The 8,808-nt window shown below is 39.3% G+C and overlaps 1 long non-coding RNA gene across 1 annotated transcript; it reads left to right on the forward strand.

Moving 5' to 3' along the window:
- The first annotated feature begins 2,400 nt into the window (after nucleotides 1-2,400).
- Nucleotides 2,401-2,865, forward strand: LOC307168870. The gene is made up of 3 exons (XR_013823003.1): nucleotides 2,401-2,543; nucleotides 2,629-2,701; nucleotides 2,771-2,865. It is a non-coding gene; the product is annotated as an uncharacterized lncRNA (long non-coding RNA).
- Nucleotides 2,866-8,808: the final 5,943 nt, after the last annotated feature.

The raw sequence follows: 8,808 nt of genomic DNA on the forward strand, positions 1-8,808 counted from the left end.
CAACGGTTGCACAATGGAGGGAAAGAATCCAAGATGTTTATAACATGGAGCATACAACAGCATACTTACAACTGAAAGCAGATGTATTCCTAAATAAATGGTCCTCCATTGCCCAACATTTTCATTTGATATGACTATTATGCAGACTATATTTTTCTTACTTTTATTTTACTTATTTATCATTTATTTACCAATTGTCATTTGTATTGTAAAAAAAATCTGTACTATCTTCCAAATGTATATGTGGTATTGCACTTGCAGAGATAAGGATCTTTTCCCCTCACATGTACTTTTGTTAGGATGGAAGACATCTATGGACTGCTATTCTATTTGTAGACTTGCCCTTGACACTTTACTGCACCATCAATATTGTACCATCAAAATGTTAATTCGTGACATACTGTATGACTGCACTTGATAATAGGAAATAAAAGAAAAGTTCAAAAAAAAAAAAAAAAGGGGAAAATTGACTTAAGAAACAATAGAATCACCTAGTTGCATAAACTCCCACTCGTGCAAGTCTGGAGAATTATGACTTAATGAAGAGGGTGGGATTATCATTAATTAGCCAAACGTCTGTAGAGTACAAAAAGGACCAAAGGGCAGCACCTCAGCAGTGTGACTAGGTGTTGAACAATGGCAGGAAGTTGGTGGGCTGTTCAGTCTCTGGCACTTTGTGTTTGGTTCTGTGCTTTCAGTCATGCTCTTCCGAAGTGGAGTGATCCGCCCCAGAATCCTCAAGCGCTGATGTTCCAGCAAACTGACAAGCGGTTTCAAAAGCCATTTCAACAGCAAGCTAGTCAACAGTTTCTTCCATCAGGTCAACAGCAAGCTAGTCAATGGTTTACTCAGCAGGTTCAAAAGCCAGTTCAACAGCAAGCTAGTCAATGGTTTACTCAGCAGGTTCAAAAGCCAGTTCAACAGCAAGCTAGTCAATGGTTTACTCAGCAGGTTCAAAAGCCAGTTCAACAGCAAGCTAGTCAACAGTTTCCTCAGTTAGTTCAACAGCAAGCTAGTCAGTTTCCTCAGTCAGGTCAACAGCAAGCTAGTCAACAGTATCCTCAGTCAGTTCAACAGTTTCCTCAGTTAGTTCAACAGCAAGCTAGTCAACAGTTTCCTCAGTCAGGTCAACAGTTTCCTCAGTCAGGTCAACAGTTTCCTCAGTCAGGTCAACAGTTTCCTCAGTCAGGTCAACAGTTTCCTCAGTCAGGTCAACAGTTTCCTCAGCAGTTTCAGCCTAAGCAGCCAGTGGCACAGGCAGAGCCCCTTGACAAGTGTACTGTAGCTGATTATGAGCAGATTCAATGTGGACCACCTGGTATCAGTGGTGCTGAGTGTGCTGCTATCAACTGCTGCTTTAATGGACAGCAGTGTTACTATGGGAAGGCAGGTAAGAGTGTAGAGTCAATGTAGAGGCATTCATGTTAAACTGATCCTCAGCAATAACCTGCTCTTGTAACTCGTTCCAGTGACTGTCCAGTGTATAAGAGATGGTCAGTTTGTGGTAGTGGTGGCTAGAGATGTTACGCTGCCTCGATTGAGCCTGGATTCAGTCCGTCTCCTGGATGGAAGTGATCCAGCTTGCAGTCCTGTGGGATCCACACCTTTCTTTGCTATATACCAGTTCCCTGTCACTGCGTGTGGCACAAGCATGATGGTGAGTAGCTGCTTGTGGTTTTGTTCTGCATGGCTTAGAATGGATTGGATGCCAACAATGTTACTATTTGCAGGAGGACAGTGGGTATGTGGTGTATGAAAACAGAATGACCTCCTCATATGAAGTGGGTATCGGACCACTTGGTTCCATTACAAGGGACAGCCATTTTGAGTAAGTGATGTATGCTTTATCATAAATGTGAATCATTGACAAATGCTACAAGCTCACTGTTTGTTGTCCAGGCTTCTCTTCCAGTGTAGGTACTCTGGTACCTCTGTGGAAGCTCTGGTTGTGGAGGTCAACACCGTTCCTCCACCTCCACCAGTAGCTGCTCCTGGACCCCTCAGGGTGGAGCTTAGACTGGCAAATGGTCAATGTGTCACCAAAGGCTGTGCAGAAGGTAAGTGTTTGTCCCAAGTATGCCTAAAGCCTTTCTAAAGCTCCAGTTTCTAGTTAAACACTGCATTCTTCCTAAGGGGACGAGGCGTACACGTCCTACTACAGTGACGCTGATTATCCAGTTACAAAAGTCCTGCGGGAGCCTGTGTATGTTGAGGTGCACATTTTGGAGAGGACCGACCCCAACATTGTCCTGATGCTGGGACATTGCTGGGCGACATCAACCCCCAGCCCACTCAGTCTACCCCAATGGGATCTTCTGGTTGATGGGTGAGTAAGGCCAGTCTTTTTCCATCTAGTGTGCTGTAAGGCATTTCTGAGTGCCTCTTTGCCTTTCAGATGCCCTTACCAGGATGATCGTTACCTGACCACATTGGTTCCAGTGGTTGGATCATCTGGTCTTCAGTTCCCGACCCACTACAAGCGCTTTGTTGTGAAGATGTTCACATTTGTAGATCCAGCATCACTGGCTCCTCTGCAGGAAACCGTATGCTCTACAGCCTTACCTCAACCCTTAATATTAGTGCTTTTTACAGTGAATTCTATGGCTTAACCCTTTCCCCCTCTGTTAGGTCTTCATCCACTGTAGTACAGCAGTGTGCCATCCCTCCTCTGGCTCCTGTGAGCAAAGTTGCTCTAGGAAAAGTGAGTGCTTGCTGTAAGTTGACTTCAGGAACTGAGAATTTATATAAATGCTTCTACCACTTTTTACAGGAAGAGACACGCACGTCAAGACCATCTCTAGTGGGCAAACTGTGGTGTCAAGTGGACAAGTTAACCTTGTCAAGTGAATTTTAGTGTTTTAATAAACTTCATGAATTTCAACATGTTTCTCTTTGGTATTCATTTCTGTCTGGAGTTAGATGTTTCACGACTGTTCTCAGTTTGAGTTCTAGGGCTGCACTAAACCATAGTTGCGTTTTTGCTATAGCATTCCTAATTCTGAATAGGGTGCTTGACTTGAACTAAACAAGCCAAGCTTCTGCCCAAGCCATTTAACTGAACTTCTTGCCAAGCTCCATTTGCTAACTTGGTCACCTATGCTTCTGTACAGGTCACTATTTTGTTGCAGGGTACAGACTTTCTTGCAATTCTGTGTTTTTCCAACCATTTTAATTTAGCCAAGGAGTAACATGTATAAAGGTAGTTGACTTTCACAACTCTTTTCTTGCAATTGCCAGTTTCTGGCAATTCTGAGTTTACATTTCACAATTATGATTTACATAATTGAGTCAATCAACTTATCTGGCAAATAAACCCTGCATATGAGTGGACTTTCTCTTGGTCAAATGAAAGTGCTATAATTCTGAACTAAATTTCAAATGATAATAATGATTATCAGTTTAACCATTATGTTGGAGCCCTACTCTCTTTTATGTGAAGGACTTTTAAATCCTTTATGCATTGATAATCCAGGTTCACTTACATGAAACTAATGAGCTCAGTTGGCCCATGAGGAGCTGGAATGGAGAGCTTGAGCTGGCTGTCGGTCACAGAGGGCTTCGCTCTAACACTGCTCTCATGATAGATGTTCGTGTGCATCTCCAGACCACAGTGAACACAGTCGGGGAAGTGAGTCACAATCTCAGTCACAAACTCAATGCCAGCAGACAGGGTCAAAGCAAATTCCCTCTGTAGTATAGTCATTAATTCATATAAGTATACTACCAGTCAAAAGTTTGGATTAAGATTGTTGTAGCATTTATTTGATTAAAAAAAAAAATTCTAATTTTTCTTTTTCTTATTCCTAACGAATGGGAGTCTATGGCAGCCCTATAAACGGAACACAGGAAAATTATGAAATTTGGCACACTTGTAGGGATGGTAAAGAATAGTAATAGGGGTTATGCGGAACGCCCAACGTTCGAACTGGAAAACGGGTATAAGCATTTCCGGTTTGCACTTCCGTACGCATCTGCAGCGGTAGGTGATCTCTGAGGTAACTTATTTTTCGCTTTTTTAGAATACAATTCTTATTTCTGTTTTAATTAATGTCACGAATGCTTAAGTATCAGAAAAAAAATTGTTATAAAAAAAATAAAATGCAGTCTTCATTTGATTGTTTTAATAGTCTGCAAGCAAATATAAAAGGTTAAACTACTGATAGCATACAAGTCTAAACTCTACATCGGGTGCCATTAGCAAAAGCTACATATACTAACTTACATACCTTCATAATCATGAATAAATGAGGAGGCGTAAAACTTAAATCCTTTATCTAACGGAGTACTCGGGGCTCTGGAAGTCCGTTTGGCAATACGATGTACATCTGAAATGGATAGAATGGGTAGCTCCTGTAAACACCGGCTATAAAAGGTCGTTATTCCTACGCTGTGTTTACCTCAGTAGCTGACGACCGGAAGTAGTTATATCTGTTTTGTAGAACCCGGAAGTATGTTGCGCATAACCCCTATTGGACCAATTTTGGAGTCTCTAGGACCAACTCTATAGCGCCACCACCAGTTCAAAATTCCATTTTGAAATGGTTATAACTTTTGAACCTTTTGTTCTAGAAAAATTAAACTTATTACACCTGATTTCTCTCACTATGCAGATCACATTTAATATATTACATTAAGACTCTGCCCAGTACAGTAGTGGCCATTTTAAAAAGTACAGTATTCTGGTTTTTTCACTACTAAATTTTGCTCATTTTTGATGATCTTTGGACTGAGCCGCACAGAAATAACTGAACAGATTAATTTTTTTTAATTCATCTTTGTTCAAAAGTTATGATGTCAGAAACTTAACGAGGTCGACCCAAAATTGGTTCTGAGGCTTTATCTTGGCTAAACTTTGATCAATCGAAACGAAAATTGGTACGCTTTATCAGAACCATGATCTGAGAGACCATTCCAAATTTGGGAACAGCACCACCTACAGGTCATGAGATCTGAAAAATTATTTTAAAAACTATTTTTTTTTACTCATAATTTTTGAACAGTTTGTCAGAAAATCATAATCTTTGGTGTCTATGGATTCCTTGTGTCATGACAGGATTGGATGAACCACGTGTCCACCATTTTGAACAGTCCACCATCTTTTAAACAATTTGACATCTTCACTTAATTTGGTAGGGATCATCAAGGCTATGTCCTGAAGGTACTCAAGAAGTTTGAACACAGTGCCACCTTGTGTTCCAGAGATATAACGACGCCCAGTTCCAGGAATGCACTAATATTTTGTTGGTAGTACCAGTTTGCAACAATTATTAGTTAACACTAAGTTGTTAACACTTCGGAAAAAATAATAATTCGTCGTTACACTACATCCTTATGCATCGCTTTCTGCCAGGACTTTTACGTGCTTTTCCCAAATCACGGAAATGATGTCGACGTCCGGGTTAGCGGTAGCATGAGCTGTCAGGCAAGTGTTATTTAAATAAACTCCTGATGTACTTACAAACTTTCCAATGCCTCGTTTTATGAGTACAGAAACTATTTGTAGTACTGTAGAAGTTTGGTGCCATTCTGGGCATTATTAGTGGGGTAATTTACCAGATACAGCCTTGGATCCATTAGCGCCTGCACTGAGCCATCCGGCTGATATCTCTAAATAAGCTCTAACTTTAATAATGTTCAACCAAGGGAAAAAGGCTTCTGGAGGGGGGTTTGGCTCGATGTCATGGTGCAAAGGACCCTAGGTTGATTTTACTCCGAACCATTCCTTTAATTAGCGTCTCTTTAATGGTGTGTTCAGCGTCTATTTTGTTCCACAGCGTGGATAAACTACAACGGGTAAACATGTCAGCTGTGTGGATGCTAGTGCTGGATTAACAATGTCGATTTCTCATTTTTAATCAATACATTTTTAATGAGTGTGTGTGGAGGCGGGGACTAATTTGCATATTCATAATTTCATACTAAATGATGCAAGGGTGTTGAGTTACATTGAAGCTATTTTTAAGGCATTAAGAAATTATTTTCACAGGAATTTTTTTTTTTTTTTGTCATTGTGATTATCAAAGATGAGTTTTAAAGGATAAAATAATTGACCACTTTAAATCTCAAGATCAATCTTTTGGTCAATGCTTTTCTCTGTTGATGCATGAAGAAAACTTTACTACATATTTTTTGTAGCACCTCCCATCCAATAATCAAAATAATCTTTGTGCATTTCTAAACATACTTTTGTTTAGAAACAAAGTCTCAGCTTTCAAATTCTGATATGATAACTGCCTTGTTTGCATTACTAATTCTGATGACAGAATCCATGTGATGACAGGTGTGGTTGGTAAAGCTGTACTCACGTCAGTGGGGATCATCTTAAGGAGATTGTGAATCATCTTGCCATCTTTTGTATCAAGATACCCAAGTTCAGCACCCAGAAGCTTGAGGTACACCATTGCTTCAGGAGCATCCTGGGCCTTTAAGTCCTCGATAAGCTTGTTGACACTATGACTGATTTCATTGACTATGTTTTGAGTAGCACACAGAAGAGATTGAGATTGGAATACAGCTGTAAAGAAATACATCCATTTGCAACTTTCGCTACATTTAATACCTGTCGCTTCTTCCTATCGTTTCCCATGAACGGCAGCATGTTGTCTAAGACCTCATTGAGTTCGGCGGGCATCTTGTCGGTGGCATATAAGGTGGTCTTCATGATAGTATCTGGGAAGAATCCATCGTCACCAAAGAGAGCCTCCACAATGGGCTCAAAGCCCTTTCCCTCTATGCCAATCTGAAAGCAAGAATCAAAGACATTAGGGCTGCTTGATTATGGCAAACAGAATTTGGCAAAAATCAAACAGATTTCATTGGGCCATAATCAAGTAAATGTTGGACTTTTATTGACCTCTGTACCTCAAACAAGTCCATATCAAACCCAAAAGCATTCAAGGTCATCTCCAGCATGACCTCTCTTGGAAGTTCATTAGGAGATTCAAAGATCATGTTTCCCTCTAAAGATCCAAGACTGTAGTACCGAGAGAGTTCGTTTGGTTCCATTAGCATTTCAATTTCATTGCCTTGAAAGGCCTCTCGAATCTTCTGTCTCAAGCTAGGGAGTAAACAAAACAAGATTACCTTTTCTTCTGAAAATTAGATTAGGTTCTTCCCATTACATTTATTACTTACTCCAGGGTCTCTGGTGCTGTAGAGCTCAAGATGTTGCTGATATGAGAGATGATAAAGCTCTTGACCTGAGGATTTTCCTCAACAAGGAGAGCCGCTGTCAGTTGAGCGAGTTCAGCAGGCGTGGGGTTCTTCATCAAGATGAGATACGCCGCTACACGCTTCTGTACGGATGCGGCTCTGTCCAGAATAGCATGCATGAGCACCTCTCGGCCCTGTAAGAGCCATGAAATGACCTTTAGACTAGTGCTGTGATATATATCGAAATAAAATATTAATAACGCGCATGCTGTGATTTTATTAAGTAAATACATGCACAAACTGGTTTCAGATTGAAGTGCATTTACACACGTTTATTACATGATACAGTTCAGAGTCTCATTAGCTGTTTCTACCCATCTATTTTGGGATATTACTGAATGGAAACGCCAAGATGCAGATCGATTCTAAAAATGTGTTTTAAAAACGTATGTACTTATTGAAGTGGATCATTTTTTATCCAATAAGAAGACATGCGCATAAACATTTACAGAATAAATTCCTCTATGCACAACGAAAACCTCGACTTGGCTCAACAGAGGATGTGATTGGATAACTGTACTCAGAGGTTGGTTTGACCCGAAATGCTTGAGCCAAAATCTGTTGTAAGAATGATTTGGTTTAATTCCCTAGAAGCTTCTCACATGATTGAGTTCACAAACAAAAGGAATCCGAACGCAAGATAACATGATGGCAATTTGAAATGTAACATGTAAAATGGCAATGTATTTCTGTATTTGAATTTACATTTTCCATACGATATGTGTAACATCTGGAGCAAAATCAATAATTTAATAATTTGCATTACTACACTAGCTTTAACATATATATATGTTAACATTTTATAAGTTTTTAAAAATTACAATCAAAATTTATTACAGAAATTAGATGTTTAACATTTTCTAGCAAATATTGTAGCAAAATGATAATTTAAGTTATTTTTCCTAGTTGCATTTACACTCAAAGTTAAGGCACTTGATGCAGTGATTGACAGGGCGGGGCGGGGACGTGATTGGCTCGGAATGCATTTTCAAATCCACATGGAATTTTGCTACGTTCATTGCGGGTATTTAATAAAAATGCAATTGTAAGTGTCTTAGTTGTGAGTGTAAATGCAATTAAGATAAATATCATTTAAATTATTATTTTGCTACAATTTTAGCTTGAACATGTTAAAGGGTTAGTTCACCCAAAAATGAAAACTCTTTCATTAATTATTCACCCTCATGTCGTTCCAAACCCGTAAGACTTTCGTTCATCTTAGGAACACAAATGAAGATCTTAATAATGAAATCTGAGAGCTTTCTGACCCCCCATAGACAGCTCAGCAACTACCACTTTAACGCTTTAAAAAGTTCATAAAGTGATTGTAAAACTAATCCCATATGAATTTAATGGTTTAGTCTAAATTTTGTGAAGACATGATCGCTTCCTTTATGATGAACAGGTTGAATTTAGGCTTTTATTCACATAATCATTCATCAATTCACACATCAGTTTCGGTAAACGGAAGCTCAAGCATGTTCGCTTGACATGCGAGAACAAATGAGGTTCATTATGCTACCATACTTTATGAATGTCAGAGTTTTATGTTAATAAACTTTCAATTAAGTGACAGAAATCTTTCAGATTTCATTT

This window comes from Squalius cephalus (genome assembly GCF_949319135.1).
Source record: "Squalius cephalus genome assembly, chromosome: 12".
Taxonomy (NCBI): domain Eukaryota; kingdom Metazoa; phylum Chordata; class Actinopteri; order Cypriniformes; family Leuciscidae; genus Squalius; species Squalius cephalus.